Consider the following 22,954-nt stretch of genomic DNA (forward strand, 5'->3'; position numbering starts at 1 on the left):
GGAATCAGGACAGATAGAGACACACACACACACAGGAAGTAGAATGGAGGGACACTCAGTTTGAGGGATTTTGAGATAGTGTGGAACAGGAGAACTTCCTTGTCCTTTTGAGGCATTCACTGGCTGTGGAGGAAGGTCAGCTGGGTGCTTTCTCTGCCTCTCTGAGCTAGCAGGCTTCCACCCCAGTATCTGCCTCCCAAGTCTTCACTGACAAAATCAAATGTTTGAGATTTTATTTAAAAACAACAGGAGAGGAAATTCTGTAACAGAATCGTGAGACAGCTGATCTTACTGCATCCATAGCTAGGGAGCAAAGAACAATGAAAGCTGACACTCACATCCCCCTTTTTATACATTCCAAGACAGAGAACATCACTACTCTCCCATAGGGTGGGGCTTCCCATTCAGGTCATTCAATCAACAAAATCCTTCATGGTCTAAAGAATCTAAGCAATATACCACAGATGTGCTTGTCTAGCAGGTAATCCCAGATCTCATTGAGTATTAACCATCACCGGATTTGAAACTATAGTCCAAAGTTGGTAAGTGAAATTCTTCAGAAGAACCAAAGGGTAGCTATGAAGAATGGCCTAGGGCTGGGAACAGAGTATGCAGTGGTCGACGTTGAATTTAAAAAAATATGCTGAGGAGCTGAAGACTTACTGGTCAAGAGCATTTGCTGCTCTTTCAGAGGACTGGAGTTTGTTTCCTAGCGCTGGCATCTAGGGCTAGTATCTCCGGCTCCTGGGGATCTGGCACCCTCTTGTGGCCTCCAAAAGTGCCGTGCCTACATGGCCTCTAAGACCATGTACAAACAATAAAAAGGTTTTTAAAATAACTAGAGCTACCTGTCACATATTAAACGACCTCTGCTCTTCAAAATAGACAAATCAACCATTCAGCTACAGTTGGCCATCATAGTGAATTTAGAATATTTACTTCATTAAAAAAATAGTCCTCCTCCTTCCCTTAGCCTTTGCCCTCCAACTTCCCTCATTGCCCCAACTTTAAGTAACTTCTATTCAACTCTTTGTTTAAGTAGATTTATATATTCTGGCTTCTTGATATAGAAAGAATCACCACATATAAGTCTTTATAACTATCCTTTTTACTTAGTAAAGTATTTTCAAAGTTTATCCATGTGATAGCATAATACTTTTAACTTTTCTATGCCAGTGTGTCTGATTTTGTATGTTACATTGCTGTTTATTGCTTTTGAAATATAAAGAGAAAGTCTCTCTTCCCCTGCCCACTCCAGAGACAGCCACACCTCCTCATGCAGTGCCAGCATCATCCCTGAGACAGGATGGTGGAGGTTGGAGTGAATGGATTCAGCCATATTGTGAACCTGGTTACCAAGACTACCTTCAACTCTGGCAGAGTGAAAGGTGTTGCCATCAGTGACCTCTTCATTGACCTCAACTACATGGTCTCTATGTTCCGGTATAACTCTACTCATGCCAAGATCCATGGCAGTCAAGGCTGAGCATAGGGAATTTGTCCTCAATGGAGCAAGATCCCACCAGCCTTAAACGGGGTGTTACTGCTGCCAAGAATACTGTGGAGTCTACTGGTGTCTTCACCAGCTTGGAGAAGATTAGGACCCACTTGAAGGGTGGTGTCAAAGGCTCATCACCTCTGCCTGTTTTGCTGAAGTCCCCATGCATGTGATGGGTGTGAACCCTGAGAAGTATGACAACTCACTCAAGATTGTCAGCAGTGCTTCATGCACCAACTGCTTAGCTTTCCTGGCCAAGGTCATCCATGACAACTTTGGCATTGTGGAAGGACTCATGACCATACTCCATGCCATCACCAGTAGCCAGAAGACTGTAGACTACCCCCTGGAAACCTGTGGCATGGTAGCCAAGGGGCTGCCCAGGACTTCATCTCAGCATTCACTGGTGCTACCAAGGCTGTAGACAAAGCCATTGCAGAACTGAATGGGAAGCTCACTGGTATGGCCTTCTGGCCTGTGTGTCTATCCCCAGTATGTTTACAGTGGATCTGACATGCTCCCTGGAGAAAGCTGGTTGTGAAGCAGTCTTCAGAGAGCCCACTAAAGGGCATTCTGGGCTACACTGAGGACCAAGTTATCTCCTGTGATTCTTCCAGTTCTACTGCTTGAGTTGGCATTACTTTTAATGACAACTTCATAAATACCATTTTCTGATAGGACAACAGATACAGCTTAGCTATAGCAACCTGGTGGTGAACCCCATGGCCTACGTAGCCTCCAAGGAGTAAGAATTCCTGTACCACATGTCCCAGCAACAGCATGAGAGGAAGAGCGAGACCCGTAGCTGCTGAAGGAGTTTCTGCCCCAACTCAGTCCTCAACACTAAGCATTTCTCCTCACAGTTTCCATCCCAGATCCCCAGAAGAAAGAAAGTGGCTTTGGGAACACTACTTTCTTGAATGCCATCAATAAAGCTCTGTGTACCCTTCCAATATATATGTCTAAGTCAAATATATTTTATTCACATTAATAAATATCAACAGAATAATGTTTTTTGTAATTTTTACTTTAAATTGTGTGCCAATTAGCTTGTCTTATGACAGGCATTGTTGGAAGCATTTCTAGTATTATCTTAGCTAATAAGTACAATAAATCCTTGAAATATTACACTCGTTTTATACAAGAAGAAACTGTAGTGGTTTTTAGACGAGATCACAGAATCATAGGGCCTTTATTGGAAGTCAGATATCTGCTTCTAAAGCCTTCATTCCTCAGAACAGCAAACAGAGACTCCTTCACTCTGGGGATACAAACCTCAATCAGCAACTCAGCAACACAGAGCACCTCATCTTTACACAGTGTGAATAATTTAAAAATTAAAGACTGCCAGAGAGAGAGAGAGAGAGAGAGAGAGAGAGAGAGAGAGAGAGAGAGAGAGAGATTACTAGTGATTCCAGACTACAGAAGAATTCATTACAAGTTGTCTCAGCTTTCCTCTGAGACTTGGTTCAGCATGATGGCTGAGTGACTTGCCACCTGGCTTTGCCTAAGGCTGTGACCTAATGCAAGATACCCTTACATTATTACAGCTGCTCCTTTGCAAACTGCGAGACATTAGAAAATCAAGTCACCTTTCCTGGTCGCAGAGAGTCATGCTTGGGCACACTAACTCTTCAGCAGACAGGAATATTTGCAGATATGGAAAGTCCTCCCATTTACACAAACTGGAGCCAATGAATCAAAATACTTAGCTGTTCTGTATTTGCATTCGTTATTGATACATGTTGTTTCTGTTAAGACTTCCTTTTCTGAAGGACTAGTTCAGACTAAAGAATGGGCCACTGTTCCTATGTGACTCTATATGGCAAAAGAACCATATTCAGGGGTAAAATGAAGCCATCTGTGATGGTTCCTGCTTCCTTCTTGTAAATCGCGATGTTTTCTTTTTCTTTCTTTGCATTTTTCTACTTCGGATTGAACCTAGGGCCTTGTGTGTTGCAGGAAAGCACTGAGCTATGTCTTTAGTCCTAAGCTTTTCCTTTTAATGGTAAAGAATTAAAACACACAATCATATTTCCTCTTCCTTGCATGTGTTCATCATAATAAATTATGTGTGACCTACAAAAGTTGTTCATTTATAGGCACTTTTTTATTGTTTGATGGATTTTCATGACCACATAGCCAATTCTCTTTCAAAAGCAAAATGAAGTGATAATAAATAATAATTTCAGCAATTACGTATCTGTTTCTTTTCACAGAAAAGCTGAGAATCTCATAGGCTTCAAGGTTATTTTTCTTCCAATTGATTTCTAGTAAGACCTGGAAATGAGCAATGAAAGGCTGAATTATTAAATCCTGGTTCATTACCAGTGTGTGGTGAAATTGTCACTGCTGAGAAATGCTCAAAGGACATAATTTATATATAAACTGACACTTAGAGAACCAAGGCAGAGGAGGCAATCACTCAGATTACACATGAAGGGCGCAAGAGAGATGTCTCAGCCAGTAACATGCTTGATGTTCAAGCATTGAGACCCAACTTAGGATCCACATCACCCGTGTGAAAGGGCAGAAGTATCAGTGTGTGTCCTTAATCCCAGTGCTGGGCAGGCAGGAATATGAGGATCCTTTGAGCTTGCTGCTGGCCAGGCAGTCTAGTCAATTATTGAGCTTCAAGTTCAGTGAGAGACCCCATTCAAAAAGTCAGGTCTGCTCTTTTCATAATAGCCAGAAATTGGGCGAGGGGAGTTGTCTGAAGAAATGGATCAGTGGTTGTGAGCACTTGTTCTTCCTGAGGAGCTGGGTTCAATTCCCACCACCCACATGGCAGCTCATAACTGTCCATGGCTCTAGTTCCTGTGTGAGGGATCCCCCACGTCCTCACACAGCTAGGCATGTAGGCAAAACACCAACGCACATAAAATAAAAATAAATAATAGCCAGAAATGGTAAACAACTTAGATATCCCTCAGCAGAAGAATGGATAGATGAAATGTGGTTCAGTTATACAATGGATTACCACCTAGCCATTAAAATAATAAGTATTTCAGGGTGGAACGAGATAAAAACATCCCGAGTGAGGTAACGCAGACCCAGGAAGCCATGCATGGTATGTATTCACTTACATGCGGATACTAGCTATTAAGTCAGTGATAACCAAGCTACGGTCTATTTAGCCACAGCGGCTAGATATCGAGTAATGGGCTGAGAGGACACATCTTCCTAGGAAAGGGAAACAGAATAGTTATGGATAGATGGGGGCCAGGGGAGGGGTGGATACCGGTATAGGAGGATCAAATGAGGATGGGGAGGGACAAGGAGGGTGAGGGGCAGAATAGAGAGAGAGACTGCTAAACTTAAGGGTCCTTTGAGGGGTAGTACAAAAACAGAGTAGAGGATTCACAAAATACATTCATATATGAAAGCAATCTAACTGAAATTGCCAAATAGTGGAGGAGAGAGATCCCCAACTGGACAACTCTTGTCACTAAATGAAGCTTTTAGTACCAGGATTGAGTCATATCTGAGTTTTTGGTTGGTCAAAAGGGTCTCATGGAAACCACCACATAACCAAGGCTGTTGCTGCAACTGTAGGTTTCTTTCCAAAACCAGAAGGCACATCCCCATTGTTGAATGCAACACCTACATAACTCATTGAGCTTCAGGGAGTTGAGCCGGTGTCTGCATAGAGCCCTCACCCCAACATTTACACCCCAACAGCTATAATGGTGTGCTTCCTGCAAGACATGCTAGGACAATGGTGGCCCTCATGTATAACTAACCAATATCTGATTTGACTTAAGGTCCATTCCAGGAGATGGAACCCTTACCTAATGTTGCTTGGGTGACCAAGAACCAGAAACTAGATATGCCAGAGGCATAGGATAAAACCGAATACTACTGTTCTTTAAAGGTAGTAATAAAATGACCCTGAATAACATTCCACTATATTCACAGATCAGTGAATTCAGCCATCATCAGAGAAGCTTCCTCCTGTAGCAGAGGGAAATGAATATAGAGAAGTACCGCCAGATGTTATGCAGAGTGTGAGAGATAGTGGAACACTCAGCCCTATATAGAATGTCTCTATCAGATCCCTCCCCTCCAGGCTCAGGGAACCCATGAAAGAAGAAGCAGAGAGAGTGTAAAAGCCAGAGGAGATGGAGGGCACCAAGGAAACAAGGTCACCTAAATCAATATTATCAAAGTTCAGAGGAACTCATAGAGACTGGGGTTTCATGCACAGCGCTTGCATGGGTCTGCATCAGTTCTCTGCATGTATTTTATTTATTTATTTATTTATTTATTTATTTATTTATTTATTTATTTATTTATTTATTTTATATTATTTTATGTATGTTTAGTTTTCTTACAGGATTCCTGAGTGTGCAAACAAGTGGGTCTCTTCGACTCTAGGCCTTCTCTTGGGCTCTTTTCCTTCTGATCTTTGTCTTGTCCAGCTCCAATGTTTTTGTTTTATATTATCTTACTTTATTATTTTCCCTTAGAAGCCTATTTGTTTTCTAATGAAAGACATAAAGGGAGTTGATCTGGATAGGAGGTGAGGAAGGGAGAAATTGGGAGGAATAGAGGGAGGGGAAAGAGGGAGAGAGGGAGGGGGAGAGAAAGAGAGGGAGAGAAGAGAAACATGATTGACATAAGGATGGCTAAAACTGTCTCAAACTTGATGACAGCCAAATGACCATAAAGCCCAGAAGCTCAGCAACCCCTAAGAGTGCTCTCTCTCTCTCTCTCTCTCTCTCTCTCTCTCTGTCTCTTTGTCTCTCTGTCTCTGTCTCTCTTACACACACACACACACACACACACACACACACACACACTGTATCTCCTATGCAAACTATAAAAAATAAGCAACAGGATATCTTGAAAGTGAGTGGAATGCCTTATGTGTAGGAGGTGGGAGGATAAGAAGTAGGTCACACTGCAGAAGTAGGTCACACTGCTCTCCAGAAGTGATGCTACAAGAAAACAAGACAGTTAATGATGATACAATTAAAAACTTGCCCTCATGGAACTTGGTATTAGTGAAATAATCCTGTAGAATTAGAAACTTCCTCAGACAAATGAAAATTGGAGCAATTTGTCATTATGAATGTTCATCAAGGGGGCAATAAAGTTACACAGACTGAGAATTTGGGTTTGTATAAAGAAAGGATGGGTCTTAGAGAAAGAAAATAGAAAATTAAAATGAATTATGTTCTTATATTTATCTGAAAGAAAAGTACATTTAAAACGATAATACTAGTATTGTATTTGATAATTACCATGCATAGATAAGAGAAATGAATATTAGCAAGGTCTTGAGACACCCTGAGGAGGAACTGGGCTACATTGCTTTGAAGAACTTAGACCAAACACCCTCGAAGCTGGATACTGACATTTGGGCATGAGCTTTGGTTAGTTCAGTGTAGGTATCTTTACACTCTGGGGTGATGACAACTGACACAGTTTAAGGAGGACAGTTGATATGCAGTGAGTTCTGGGTTACACCCATGCATACACACAACTCTATCAGGATTTCACGGGCTTGGAGGCAGAGCCTTTAAAGAGATCAGTAAGTTCAAATCATGAATTCTAAACCAGCATGACTGATGCTCTCATGTGAAGAAGACATTTGGACACATGGATACTGGGTCTGAGTGTACAGAGAGAAGAATCCAACTGAGGGTACAGTAAATAGGCAGCTGCCCGCAAACAAGAAGGCCTTGCTTCTTTTGCTTCCAGAAATATGAAAAAGAAATTTATGCTGTCACACCAAATACCATATTTAGCTTTTTATAAAAAAATATAAAGCATGCTAGAAGGAAAAAAAAGAAAGCAAAACCAAACACCAAAAATAAAATAAAATAAATTCGAAGAAACAGAGCAAACACCAGAGTCACATGTCATGTGGTTGGGGGAGGAATTACACTATGCTGGAATTAGATGGTGTTTGTTATATAGCCCATCTCATAAATACATAAGAAAACACTAAGTAACATACTTATGTTAAAAGAGTAAATGTTTGGTTATGATTCTCTCAGTTATTTTAAAAGATATATAATTATTGACAGTTCTTTCCAGTTCAGTCTCTATACTTTGTTCAGTCTTCCACCTGATAAAAATAACAACGAGGGGTTGGGGATTTAGCTCAGTGGTAGAGCGCTTGCCTAGCAACCACAAGGCCCTGGGTTCGGTCCCCAGCTCCGAAAAAAAAGAAAAAAGAAAAAAAAATAACAATGAATAATCCATTGCAACCAGCTTACATATTTATAACAAATGAATGATCAAGTTTTACAATTATGGTTCTTTTCTTATTGTCTTTGCCATCATAACACGAACAATAAAAGAATAATCATGTTTTCTTTCTCAATAAATATCACTTAATATTTTCCTCACATAAGAAACTACACTTGAATGAATTTGACAACCACCCTAACTTCATAAAAAATAATAGAGCAACTGTAAAATAAGACAGGGTGTGAAAAGTGCCAAAGCTTACTGAGTACAGCGAAGCTTAAGGTTGCAGGAGAGCGCTTCCAACTGGGGCGATCCAAGGCTTCCAGCTAAAGATGACATTTTTTTTAAGTGGCATTTTTTAAGGTGTAATTTTTAAGCTGGCATTTTAGTCCAGTATTTGTTTATTTGGGAAATATTGAAAGTGACTGCTACATTCAGATCAGTGTCACATTCTAGAAGAGAATAACTCAGACCAAATGTTCGCTTGTCTCACTCTCTGATAAAACTTGCAAGCGTGGATATGAGAATAGACGTATATGTGAGTATTTATTTTATTAATACACACATGCATGCGTGTGTGGCCAGCATAAAGTATAAAGTGATGAGAACAACCCTGAAGGATGAGTACATTTCAACAAAATACATAAATCTGTCCAATATCCACTGACAACCTTTCAGAAAAAATTCAGCTGACAAAATGTGGACTTTGGCGTCCTAGTGATCACGCTTCTGGCTAAGCTCCTAGGGGACTTCCTGTATGTTTCCTTATTACGTTTATACATTGTGTTGGTTGTCTTATGCTTACCAGTTATTCCTCATCACTCCTTCCACTAGTCATGCACCCACTTAAGCATTAATGAAGAAGTATTCTACACACTGGCCAAGGAAGGGAGAATGTAGCATCCCACAGTCCAATGGGATTCTGACTTTTGTGTTTATATCCTCCAGTGCCAGCTTGGCCAACCTCATCATTCTATTCAGTGTATATACAAATGCTCATGTGTGGAATGAGGACATTTGGTCCTCCATTACTGTAAGAGGTTTTATTTTGTGTACAGGAAATAGCCAAGTACCCTTGCCTTAACACATGTGTCCCAGAGGATGGGAAGAGGGGACATCCAGGGCCTTGCTAGCTTAGTGATGTTCCAAAGCACACCCCTGCAGTTCCACTGAAAGAAAGGGCAAATTGCATCATTTTATAGACTCCATCACTGAGACGTGTGAGCCTGTTTGGATCCTGGATGTAGCATCCTCCCATTGAGTTCTTTGATTCTCCTATTGAGCACCCATAGTCCTGAATGGCCTCCCAAGCAATTGGAGACGCTGAAGCAGATGTTAGCCTTCATCCAAGCTGATCTGAACCATATGACTCAGCACGCCAAACGGTACTTGAAACAGCAGGTCTGGATGCTTACACAGTAGCAAATAGAAATGTCACAAACCCCTCAGGTGTTTGGAGAAGTCAATCTTCTCTTGCTAAGCATTATTCTTGGGGGCGGGGGGAGTTCTGACCTTGTTCTTGAGTCCTTGGTACTGAAGACATAAGACACCAGGTGATCATGGGATCTAAGATGCTAATTTGGCTCACATTGCCTCAGTGTTGTAAGCAGGGTATACAAGATCAGTTTAATCGGGCTCTAAAAACAAAAACGGCATGTGTGACTCAGACATCCTTCCCACTTACCTGTGCCACAGTGACATGCCTTTTCCTGAGCTTTGCCCTATAGCAGCATGGAGAATTCCCCCAAGACACAAGACTGAACATGTCTAGTTTCATAGTCTTCTGTACCCTGTTGGTACTGTGTTTTAGCATTTTAGCCTACTTGTGGCCTTAAAGAACCAAGTAGAAAGGAGACTCTCCCTGGGAACATTAGATTGCGTGTCTAGTTGTCCACTCAGATTGGAAGCATGACCAGAAGAGAGATTTAAACTGCTCTAAGGATAGCAGCAAGTAGTTTGGTTAGCAGGGACTTTGGTAGATGCATGAAAATTATACAGGAATTAGTTAAATTTAGTAATTGATAATTTAGCAGGAAGAAGGGTGTCATGGTTTGAATGGGAATGGTCCCCATAAACTCATATTTTCAAATTCTTGGTCCCCAGTTGGTAGAACTGTTTGGGAAGGATTAGGAGGTGTGCGCTTGTGGGAGGAGGTATGTCACTGAGGTGGGCTTTGAAGTTTCAGAAAATGTTTGGCCATAATCTCCCCTCTCTCTTTCTCTCTTTCCCTCTCTTTCTCTCCGTCCCTCTCTGCCTTGTGCTTATGGATCAAAACGTAAGCTTTTAGGTACTCCCCCAGCACTGCACTGCTTGCCTACTACCATGCTCCCTGCCAGGAGAGTGAAGGGCTCTAAACCTCTGAGACTGTGAGATAGATTCATTCTTCTATAAGTTGCCTGGGTCATGGTATAACAGCAATAGAAAAGTATCTAATTCAAGAGATAATGAAAAATATATTTGTGTAGGAGTAGATTTATATGAATGCTGACCAAAGGGCATCCATTTCAGAAAAAAAGTTATTAATAATCATCAAAACAAAATGGTGCCCTCATGACTACAGCCATAGTGAACAATAATTATTTAATGGGCTCATGAAGAAAATGAGCAAAAATATTATACCTATCTTCAAAAAATATGGGTTGTACCCGACCCCAGGGTGCTCTAGTTAGTTACACCAGCATGCTTCTTGCTCTGGACTAAAACTCTGAAAGCATCCTCGATTAAGTGTTTTTCTTTATAAGAGTTGCCATGGTTGTGATGTCTTTTCACAGCAATAAAAACCCTAACCAAGGCAGAGAGAGAAAAGAAAAAGGAGACGGGGAGGGCAGGAGGGGGAGAGGGAGAGGGAGAGGATATGTGTGTGAGAGTGACAATATGGTCTATAGTTTTTTTGACTAAAGCTCTCATTTTATCAAAGGGACCAGGAGAATAGGCTTCACATCAGTAGGAGTCACTGTTGGTAATACATGCTTGTCCTTTGAGGCAGCTTTCTTAATAAAACAGAGACCCTAGTGAGGACTAAAAGGCTGAGATGGGCCAGCATCGTGTGGTTTGTGGTGTTACACTCCATGATGGATAATCCAAAGCACCAACCAACGCACAATGCTTGTTTTTATAACAAGGGTCAGGTATCTAAGGACCAATAGGAGACGAGTTGGGCTTTTCATTTTGTTTTGTTCTGTTTGTTTTCCACTCCTGCTAATGGATATCTCACTTCTTTTCTCACCAAAATAAGAAAGAGATCTGCTTTGGATTATCTATTGCCAACCAGGGCCCATTATCACATAGTCAGCAGCACTGGCCATTTGAAAATTCTCCTTTAGAAACCAGTTTGGTCTGCTAGCAAGAGCATGCAATTCTATAAACCAATAAAAAGGATCATTGTCTCCAGGAGGTCACTGCAAAAAGCCTGCGTTTCATAGGGTGTATCTGATTGGTGCCTCAGACAGTGTTGTTGGGAGCCTCCCCAAGTTTCTTGAGATTTGCAGTATCTTTTGAACAAATTATAGTCACTGACTTCTTTTTTTTGTAAGCTGGGAGTTGCTGATAGGTTTCCCAATTTTTGCAACTTTTAGTTTCCTAATAATATGTAAACCTCAGGTGATGAATCTTAGAATATTCTTACTTAAAATACAAAGTGAATTGTTTCCCTCAGAGGACCTTAATCAATATATTTAGCACTCATGGAGTTGAGTGTGTATTTGTGTGTGTGTGTGTGTGTGTGTGTGTGTGTGTGTGTGTGTGTGTGTGTGTGTGTTTTATGGAGGGGGGGTTGCATGTGTGTTGTGTATGTGTATGCACATGTGCATATATGTGAAGAGGGCAGAGGTCAACGTTTGGTGTCTTTCTTAATTGCTTTCCATTTTATCTTTTGAGGCAGGGTCTCTCAATAAATCTGCCTAGTTGTCCAATAAGCTCCAGCCCTCAGGTCTGTCTCTACCACACACAACCCTTTCCACTGCCATGATTACAAATGAGAGGCACAGTGCCCAGATTTTTATGTGGGTGCTGGAGATCTGACTGGGGTTCTCGTGCTTGTGTGGAAGATGCTTTCCTCCTAAGCCACCTCCGTAGGTCCCCTCTCATAGTATTAATTTGTTTTTAATTCTTCAAATATATCCAACTAATAATTACTCCCAGGAACTGTTCATTGTCGCATAATAAAGAACACAACGGACACAGAGAGGAAGAAAACTGGGCAACTCTGCTCCTTCTTGGCAGTCTGGTGTCAACACCCCCAATCTGAAATCGCTTTATGAATGCTCTAGGAGTGGACAGACTTAGTTTGGCTCCTTTCAGTTCTTCAGACATGCTCAGTAAGCTCCTTTTCTCCAGCTTCACAGCATCGGTCTTCACATCAGTCATGAAGCTCCTCCCCTGCGTCTCAGAGGCCAGATTCGCTCTCCTTCTTCAGGCTTCGCTTACATACTATCACCAAGCAGTCTTTTCTGACAACACTGTCTGAAGCCGTATATACACTTACTCACACTAGTGTTGTGTATATAACTTGGGTTCTGACTTTGTGTCATCTAGTAGGATTTTTATTTGAAAGTCTGTATCTCGACTGTCTCTATCTCTTCATGAGAATGTAAGATCCACAAGAGGGGCTGGCCACCTGTGTCACCATCTGATACCCAGCATCTACCACAGGCTTTAGATTCGAGAACATGCTCAGTAAACCTCGTGGAATAACTAAGTAAAACTGTTTTGAGCCATGTCATCTTAGGGATGAATTTTTAGCTATTTCTACCCATAGTCTCATATGCCATCTTTGCCACTGTTGTTGTTGTTGTGTTTTCAATTCTGATGACTTGGAAGCTGGGGACCACAGAAAGTATAGTGCTTACAATCTATAGACATCAAGTAGAGAAGTAGTCTTTGGCATTCGTTCCTAAATCTCATACTGCACATCTCTATAAAGGTTATACTGCAAGTTAAGAGAATAATTCAACATTTCACAGGGAAAATCCATCATTCTTATAGCTAACTTTGGCCTAATATTAATGTTGATGGGTCTCAGGGGTGGTTTAAAACATGGAACTAGGAGGAAACTGAGAAATAAGGTATTTTTATTACAATATTTCCTCATTGTTTTTTGACAGAGGAACTATACAAAGACCATAGTAGTTTGAATGTGAAATGTTCCCCATAGTGTTGGTTTCCAGTGTATGGTGGAGTTTGAGGAGGTTCAGTCGGTGCAGCCTTGGGGGCCAACTTTGAGATGAAAAGCCTCACCCCACTTCTAGGTTACACCCTGGCTTCCCACTCCTCGTTCCCACATCCTCATTCAAGATGTGAGCCCTCAGCTCCTGGTCCTGATGCTGTGTCCACTCCTTGTTATCTTATCCCTCTGGAACCCTAAGCCAAACTATATTCTCTCTTCCCTAAGTTCCCTTTGATCCTGGCATTTTACCACAGCAACATAAAAAGTAACTAAGAGAGATTCTGACCCCCTCTACATGAAAATAGAAGAGCTATTAGTCTTTACAATTTAGGTTATGACTTAACGGTTTTCATCTGTCGATTTTGTTTAAAAAATTATTTAGCCACCCGTTTAAAAGACATAATACTAAGAAGTATCCTATGACAATTTGGGATCTTTCATACATGAGAAATGTGTACTGTGTTGTACTAGGAGAGGAAGCTTTCTCTCTACTATTTCTACATGCGAGTCTTGGGTTGACTTTTTCTCTCTAATCATTTCCCACTGTTCTCTCCTAATGATTACAACAGGGGCCCCCTAGGCCTCAGTGTTAAAGAGGACAAAGCAAAGGAAAGGAACATTTGGAACAATAAAATGTCAGGGAAAAGAGTCATCTCTTAGCAACGAAGCCAATCACGTGACTAGTATCTTCATGAATTCTAATATCAGCATAAATTGGTCTTTTAAATCAGCATTATTCGTCCCTTGGTAGCATTTACCTACTTTTTCAGGTTAAATGTAGTTCATGCTCTATGAGATTGCTTACATTGTAGTTTAATGCCCTTTGCACACATTAAACCAATTTCATTTTGATAGTATTTCACCTAGCTTTCCGTTTCCGTTCTCTTTAATGCTGATTGGTGAATAATACTGCTTCTCTTACAGACATAAGCAACCATCAGATCAGTGCCCCTCAGCTTAAAGATGCTAACACGCCCACCTTCATTTTATTCCAACAATTGGTCTAATGAAATGCTGGATGTGTCAACTAAAGGTAACAATACATGGCATTAGCATTCTCAGGCAATTTTGTGGCTTTTTAAAGGTAGTCCTTATACTATACGTGAAGTCTTGTGTTTGCGGACATAAACCTATATACTCAAAGAAAGGTATTTACCAAGCATCCCACATTCAATGCATATCTTTCTAAAAATGTAGCTATTGCTCTTCCTTTTCTCCAAAGCCTACTAAAGTCTATGTGATGGTCTGTATATGCTTGGTCCAGGGAGAGGCTTAGGAGGTGTAACCCTGTTGAAGGAGGTGTGACCTTGTTGGAGTAGGTGTGTTACTGTGGCTGTGGGCTTTAAGATCCTCACCCGAGCTGCCTGGAAGTCAGTCTTCCACTAGCAGCCTTTGGATGAAGATGTAGAACTCTCAGCTCCTCCTGCACCAGGCCTGCCTGGATGCTGCCATGTTCCCACCTTGATGATAATGGACTGAACTCTGAACCTGTAAGCCAGCCCCAATTAAATATTGTCTATATAAGAGTAGCCTTGGTCATAGTGTCTGTCCACAGCAGTAAAACCATAAATAACTAAGAAAGAAGTTGGTACCAGGGACTTGGGTACTTTTGTGATAGGCCTGACCATGCTTCTGTTTGGAAGAATGTAGATTTTAGGATTTTGGATTTAGAAAGCAGCAGAATGCTTTAGGTGGGGCTTAATGGGCCATCCTAGTAGGAATGTGGAAGATGTTGTTCCTGAGGGTGATTTAAATTGTAGAAGCCTGGCTCTAGAGGTTTCAAAGGAGGATATTTTTAATATGTGACCAAGAGATTTTTTTGTGTGATAGTTTTGGTGAAGAATGTGGCTGCTTTTTGCCCTTGTCTGAAGAGACTATCTAAAGCTAAGGTAAAGAGATTTATATTCATTGCATTGACAAAGAAAGACTCAGAAATTCCAAGAATAGACTTTATTCTCTAATTAAGTCTCATGTAGAGAGTTTTGAACAAGTGTAGCAAGCTTAGAAAGGAAAAATATAAAATATATGACTTAAATATTAAAGGGGTACCAGGAAATAGAATGAGGCTGAATCCTATGCTCTAGGAGATAGCAGATTAAGGGAGTAGGACTTGAACATCACATATGTGATGTACTGTGTGTGTTCACATGTACTTGAACTCTCTGAGTTCAAGGCCAGCCTGGAAGAGAGAAAGTTCGAGATGAAGAAAAGCTTAAATCCAGGTGTAGTGATACATACCTTTAACCCCGGTATTGATAAAGTTGAATGGGGGGCTAGGAGGGAATGGAGGGCATGTCTCAGGGTTTCAGCCATTTGGCTCTGGCTTTATGGTCAAGAGGAGAAGGAGAAGACTGGGACAATTGATGCTGGTTAGCTGGAGCTAAGAAATTAGTGGTGATTAAGAAGAGACCAGCATCACTGAGGTGAATTCTTCTAGGATATATTTTCTGAGAACACAAAGAAGCTGTGTTCCAGAGATGGCCAAGGTTGTACCTTGTGCTGCAGCTGTAGTGTGCAAGAACCATCCCGATGGTACTGGTTTTGAAGACATGAAGGGATCATGAAGAGCAGCTGAGGCTTAGCACTGTGAGAGGCCATGGAAGGCCACTGGTGAACGTGCAGCTTCAGTTGCAGTTGACAGCCCAGGACTGAAGGGGTCATGCTAAGGATTTGAGGCTTGGCACCATGAAGAGAGCCTATGAGAGGTTATAGGTGAAGCCTAGTTGCAGCAGAAGACATTGGTGTATTAGAGATACCAGTACCATGGGATGATCACCAAGAACAGCAGCATCAGTGGAGTGGATCAACCTGAGCTCAGAGTGATACAGAGGGCAGAGCTGGAGAAGTGATGCCAGCCCTGTGGAGGAACCCAGAAGATCACATGTGAGTCCCAGACATTGAAATAGGAAGCTGTAACAGTGAATTTGCTTTGGAGAACTTAAGGTGTTTGAGATGCCAGAGCCATGGACTGTCTGCTGAGGAAAGCTGCTAATAGGAAGTCAAGCCAGCCCAGAAGAAAGAAGTTTATGGCTGTCAACAAAGATGAAAAAGGAATTGACGACCACTTCGATATCAGACATGGAGATGCAGAGTTTAGAGTTTGCCCAGCTGGGTCCCTGTATTGCTTTGAGGATTACAGTTAAGTGATCATAAGAATCTCAGAAGAGACTTTGGATTTTTAACATTGTTTGGATTGCTATAGATTATGGGAACTTTTGAAGTTGAGCTAAATGTATTTTTCATTATGCTATATTTAGGTATGGCCCCCAGAGACTCATGCTTGAACAAGCCTAGTGGGCTAGGGAGTGGAATGTGATGATTTGTATATGCTTGGTCCAGGGATAGGCAATATTAGAAGGTGTGGCCCTGTTAGAGTGGGTGTGGCCTTGTTGGAGTGGGTGTGGCCTTGTTGGAGTGGGTGTGGCCTTGTTGGAGTGGGTGTGGCCTTGTTGGAGTGGGTGTGTTGCTGTGGCTGTGGGCTTTAAGACCCTCATCCTACCTGCCTGGAAGTCAGTCTTCCATTAGCAGCCTTCAGATGAAAATGTAGAACTCTTAGCTCCTCCTGCACCATGCCTGCCTGGATGCTGCCATGCTCCCACCTTGATGATAACTGACTGAACCTCTGAACCTGTAAGCCAGCCCCTATTAAATGTTGTCTTTATAAGAGTAGCCTTAGTCATGGTGTCTATTCACAGCAGTAAAACCCTAAGACAGTCTATGAAGACGGGTGTTGCCCCACTGCCTACCTTGTCCATTAATAAAACAAATAATTGATGTGCCTTGTTTACTGAGATTTTGTCTTTCTTCGGTTTCCTTGCTGGTAAGCTCTGAGATTTTTCTAGAACCTGTGATAGTGAAGAGGGGTGAGGTTTGAGTTACATGATACAACCACAATGACAATATTGTACATCATAATCAAGTATTTAAAATTGGACATTTGTTTCTAGGTGTGGGACCAATACTAAGGTCTCACATTTGCTAGGCAAGCACTGTCTCAATGAGTGATCTTTCAAGCCAACACTTCATTCATTGTACTTTTAGACAAGGACTCACTGCATAGCCCAAGGTAGACTGGAACTATGTAGTCCATTCTGGGCTTGAGCTCACAATTCTCCAGTTCTTCCCCTTTACAGTGTGGGACAGATGTTCATCATCACACCTGGGTCAACTTACTGAGGCGATAAGATCGGCTTCTCATGTTAGTTAAAATATCTAGCAAATATTTTTAAGAGCGTATGAACCTTGTTTAATGTTATCGCAAGGTAGACTTCAAATAAAAACAGGTAAGTACATATAAGAAGTAATGGACTAATGTAAGCAGATCAATACAGAGAGTAAAGACATGACCTCAATCCAAAGTCATCTTCTCTTCACAGGCCATTAATTCTAGTCTACTATCCAGTCTTGTGCCTTCTAGAGCCCAAAATATACATTAGGACTTTTGTTTCATTGTGTTTGGAGTATCTAGTAAGGCTTAGAACATGTATGTATGCATATACATTGTTTCTTGTTATGTATGTGAGGCACATATGTGATGTGCTGTGTGTGTGTTCACATGTACTTGTTTAAGCATGCATATGGAGGTCCCTGATTGATCCTGGGAATATTCTTAAAGTGCCCTTTCATTGTATTTTTTGAAGCAGGGTCTCTCAATCAAACCAGAGCTTATCAATTTGGACATTCTAGTAGGCCAACTTACTTTAAGAATCGTCTGTCTTAGGCAGAAGGAACATCCATTCAGAGCCTGCCGCACATGTGGCCCATACATATACAGCCACCAAACTAGATAAGATGGATGAAGCAAAGAAGTGCAGGCCGACAGGAACCGGATGTAGATCTCTCCTGAGAGACACAGCCAGAATACAGCAAATACATAGGCGAATGCCAGCAGCAAACCACTGACCCCCCATTGAAGGAATCAGAGAAAGGACTGGAAGAGCTTGAAGGGGCTCAAGACCCCATATGAACAACAATGCCAAGCAACCAGAGCTTCCAGGGACTAAGCCACTACCCAAAGACTATACATGGACTGACCCTGGGCTCCAACGTCATAGTTAGCAATGAATAGCCTAATAAGAGCACCAGTGGAAGGGGAAGCCCTTGGTCCTGCCAAGACTGAACCCCCAGTGAAAGTGATTGTTGGGAGGAGGGTGGTAATGGGGGGAGGATGGGGAGGGAAAGCCCATAAAGAAGGGGAGGTGGAGGGGTTAGGGGATTGTTGGCCCGGAAACCGGGAAGGGGAAAAACAATCAAAATGTAAATAAGAAATACTCAAGTTAATAAGGATTAAAAAAAAAGAATCGTCTATCTTCATCCTCCAGAGCTGGAATTGCAGGCAGAATACCATGCACACATGGCACTCAAATAGTTTAAAGTGTTCCAGCTCCTAGGATATTTATTTAGAGTTCCAATTATCTCCATGAATTCTAACAGAGGTAATCATTAGTAGCTTTTTGAGTTTATAGCCTTCTACTCAGTTTTAAATAAAATAAATCTGTACAGGTGGGTTGCAGAGGTACTGTTTGTTTGTTTTTTTTTCCTCCAAAATAATTTTACTTCTTTTGGATTCTTCCAACCACGGGTTGAACTTGCAGACACAGAGGTCCAACAGCAGAGTTCTTTAGGTATGATGGGAGTATTTGATGATGCAGCAATATTTTCTTACAAAGCTTAGCCACAGTTTAGGAATTTTTATTGTATGATTGTGTATGTGACTGTGAGTCACATGACATCTGTGAATTCAGGCCAGAGGACAACTTTCTAGAATTTTCCCCCCTGTACAGTCAGATTCAGGGACAGAACTCAGGTCTTCAGGTTTGCACCAGTAGTATTTTTTACTTGCTGAGCCATCCCCTTGGCTCCTGACCATAATTCAATCAATCTTCTATCATCAGACATTTAAACTATTCACTTTTTATTTCATTACTACATATTTGTAGGCCCTTCAATATAACCCTTCTAGATTTTAAACAAAATCCTCTTAAATTTAACAAACACTTCAGATATCACTAGTAAGGGCTCATGAACTTCAATTCTAACCTTCTTGGGATTTTAGCCCTTATTTATAACATTGAGTTGGACCAGCATTCTGAAACATTTCAGCTCTAAGCATTTGAGTTCTATACTTCTTAGATCTGTAATAACTGGGTGAGACCATTTTTAACACTTAGAACCATGAGGCATATAATTCACAGCTTTTATATCAGCACAGAGAGCAGGGGGGACAAGTACAGAACCACACAGATATTTTTCGGAATCAGTTTTACTTCAAGATTGGAGGATCAGGCTTGGATTTTTCTTTTTAAACTATAACATATTGGAAAAATCACAAAAAAATTCTAATTTTTAAGATGAAAAAGAAAAGCTTTGAAAAAAACGTCTATTTATCAGTGTGCTCCTTCCGTCCCACTCTCAGGAGTCAGGACTACTCTCCAGTGCCACGAAGGGAAGGCTAAATGGTTCTGACTAGACGTGCCAGTTATCTGAAGCCATTGGAGGATTGTGCCATTTTTTTCACTTTGCACGAAAAATTTTATTTAATTATATTAATTTCTTTATTATTATTGTTGTTGTTGTTGTTGTTGTTGTTATTTAATCTCCTTTTACATTCCAGTCTTTAACCCCTTTCCAGTCCGCCCTCTGACTGTTCCTCATTCCATACCTCCTCCCCACTACCCCATCTCCAAGAGCAGACCCTATGGTACTTGAGGTGTCAGATAGAGATGCTGTTGGGAGCCTCTGGAGGCCCCTGTAGGTGACTCACAGAAGAGACCTTTTGGGATTTTGGAGCAAAGCTCTACCATCCTCTGCAGACAATCTTCTCCCTTTGAAAAACAGCTCTTGGCCTGCTATTGGGCCTTAGTGGAAACTGGACGTTTGACAATAGGACACCAAGTTGTCATGTGACCTGAACTGCCCATCATGAGCTGGGTGTTATCAGACCCTTCAAGTCATAAAGTAGGACGTGCACAGCAGCAGTCTATTATCAAATGGAAGTGGTATATACCTGATCAGGCCTGAGCAGATCCTGGAGGCACAAGCAAGTTACATGAAGAAGTTGCTCAAATGCCTATGGTTTCTACTACTGTTGCAATGCCATCTGTGGTCAAGCATGAGCCTATAGCCTGTTGGGGTGTTCCCTGTGATTGGCTGACTGAAGAAGAGAAGACTTGGGCCTGGTTTACTGGTGGCTCTGCACGAAATGCAGGCACCACCCAGAAGTGGACAGCTGTAGCATTACAACCCCTTTCTGGGACAGCCCTGAAAGATATAGGTGGAGGAAAATCTTCACAGTGGTCAAAACTTTGGGCAGTACACATAGTATTAAAGTTTGTTTGGAAGAAGAAATGGTGAGATATACAAATGTTCACTGACTTAGGGGCTGTAGCCAATGGATTGGCTGGATGGTCAGGTACTTGGAAAGATCACGATTGGAAAACTGGTGAGAAAGGCATCTGGGGAAGAAGTATGTGCATAGATCTCTCCAAATGAGCAAAGCATGTGGAGATATTCGTGTCCCACATAAATGCTCACCAAAAGGTGACTTCAGTTGAGGAGGAATTCAATAATCAAGTGGATAAGATGATCCATTCTGTGGACAGTCAGCCTCTTTCCTCAGCCACCCCTGTCATTGCTCAATGGCACATGAATAAAGTGGCCATGGTGGCCAAGATGGGGTTTATGGACTTCTACTCACCAAGGCTGACCTGGCTACAGCTGCTGCTGAATGACAGATCTGCCAACAACTAAGGCTAACCCTGAGCCCCAGATATGGCACCATTTCTCGAGGTGACCAGCCAGCAACTTGGTGGCAGGTTGACTACATTGGACCACTTCCCCCATGAAAAGGACAACGTTTTGTTCTTACTGGAGTAGATACTTATTCTGGTTATGGATTTGCCTTTCCTGCATGTAATGCTTCTACCAAACCACCATCCATGGACTTACAGAATGCCTTATCTATCATCATGGTATTCCACATAGTATTGCTTCTGACCAAGGAACTCAATTCATAGCCAGAGAAGTGCGACAGTGGGCCCACGATCATGGGATCCACTGGTCTTACCATGTTCCCCATCATCCTGAAGCAGCTGGTCTGATAGAGAGATGGAATGGCCTTTTAATGATACAGTTACAATGCCAATTAGATGGCAGCAGCATGGAGGGCTGGGGTAGAGTTCTTCAGAAGGCAGTATATGCTTTGAATCAGCATCCGATATACAGTACAGTTTCTCCCATAGCCAGGATCCTTGGGTCCAGGAATCAAGGAGGGTGGTGGAAAAGGGAATATTTCCACTCACTATCACTCCTTGTGATCCTCTAGGAAAATTTTTGCTTCCTGGCCCCACAACTCTAGGTTCTGCTGGCCTAGAAGTTTTGGTTTCAGAGGGGGAGTACTCCTCCTGAAAGATCCGGATTTGGGGTCTGTTGCTGTAAAATTTATAAAAAAAAAAAAGCTTTCTTTTACCCCACACTAGATTCAGCTCCGTAGAGCCCCAAGATATCTGGTAGACATCTTCATCTCAATCAGCAAAGCGTCTCACCTGCTCTGCTCCATCCCATATCACGCAGTGATGGCTTCTCTCTGAGTCTGTCAGCAATCTCTCTTGCCCATCTGCTACCACACCAGAAATACACATCCCAATTCCCTGGTGGCTTAGTGTTTCTGGCCACCACATGAAAGGCCACACGACACAACAAACTCTGATCCAATAAATAAGATGTAATTTCCCACCTAAACATACAAAGCCCTGTACACAGCCATTCCTTGAGAACATTCATAACAACCTGTAAATGTGCAGAGAGGAATCTTAACATCTGCCTCCATGTTCTCTCCGCTGCTTCTTCTGCCTCGCTCCAGTCTTCTCTCTCTAAAACTTCTCTCCTGCCCATCCTTCCTTGTTGTCCAAAGACAGGCCTCGTTCTGTCTTGTACCTGCCTTCACCTGTGTGATGACATCATCCTACAGGGGTCAATCTAAGGCCAGTGGAAAAATTCCACCACAAACCTCCAAGCACTAAGACCCCTTCCTTCCAGGAGGAGTAGAGCCAGCTCAGTTCTTGGAACAACTGCAAGCCTGTCAGTCAAAGCCACTTGGGACTCCACAACTGATGCCCTTGGAATGTCCTGGATGATCCACTGACCACAAGTCAATTTGAAAGTTGCTTCACCCCACCAGGTAAATAGTAACCCGTCTAGTTATTATTGTTTGAATTCTGCCCTTATTGTTTGAATTCTGCCCTTATTGTTTTAAATCTGCCCTTATCAAAGGTATATAAAGCCCTGATACAGTCTACTTAAGGTCATCTCCCTCTTGAAGTAGGGTGATCCCAATCTACTGGAATAATAAAAACTTCACTGGTTTTTGCATCAATCACTACCTTTGTGAGTCTCATTCAAGGGGTCCCAGTAAAGGTCCGACTCAAACCTCATATTCCTCCCACTGAACTGGAAGCTCAGACTTCCCCCTGGTCATTTTGGGCTTCTCATGCCCTTAAACCAACAGGCTAAGAAAGGAATAACAGTGTTAGGAGGGGTGATAGATCTACTTTATCATGGGGAAATTGGATTGCCTCTCCACAATGGAGGTAAGAGGCATTATATCTGGCGTGCAGAAGATTCCTTAGGACATCTCTTCGCACTACCATGTTCTGTGATTAAAGTCAGTCCCTAATCCAAGCAGGATGACAAGGAATACAAACCCATCAGGAATGAAGGTATGGGTCACTCATCCAGGAAAAGAGCCAAGACCTGCTGAGGTGCTTGCAGAGGGTAGAGGAGATACAGAATGGGCAGTGGAGGAGGGTAGTTATAAACACCAGCTAAGGCCATGTAACTAGTTACAGAAACGAGGAGTATAAAGCAATATAAATGCTTCTGTTTTATTTTGTTAAGAACATATCATTTGTCTTTCTTCCAGTTTCTTTAACATCAATCAATATTTAAATTGAGATACTAAAAGAATGTTCCCAAGGGACATTGACCCACTGTAAACTTACAAATGCATTTGAAATTGTACAAGGAATAGTTACATCATGTTAGGCATATTCAGGACCTTGTTATTGTTTCATGTGGACATGAGATATTATTTG

General features: G+C 41.8%; 1 pseudogene; it reads left to right on the forward strand.

Moving 5' to 3' along the window:
• Window positions 1-1,265: 1,265 nt before the first annotated feature.
• Window positions 1,266-2,215, forward strand: LOC148007880 (glyceraldehyde-3-phosphate dehydrogenase pseudogene; annotated as a pseudogene).
• Window positions 2,216-22,954: the final 20,739 nt, after the last annotated feature.

This window comes from Rattus norvegicus, chromosome 1, assembly GCF_021556685.1.
Source record: "Rattus norvegicus strain SHRSP/BbbUtx chromosome 1, alternate assembly SHRSP_T2T, whole genome shotgun sequence".
NCBI lineage: Eukaryota > Metazoa > Chordata > Mammalia > Rodentia > Muridae > Rattus > Rattus norvegicus.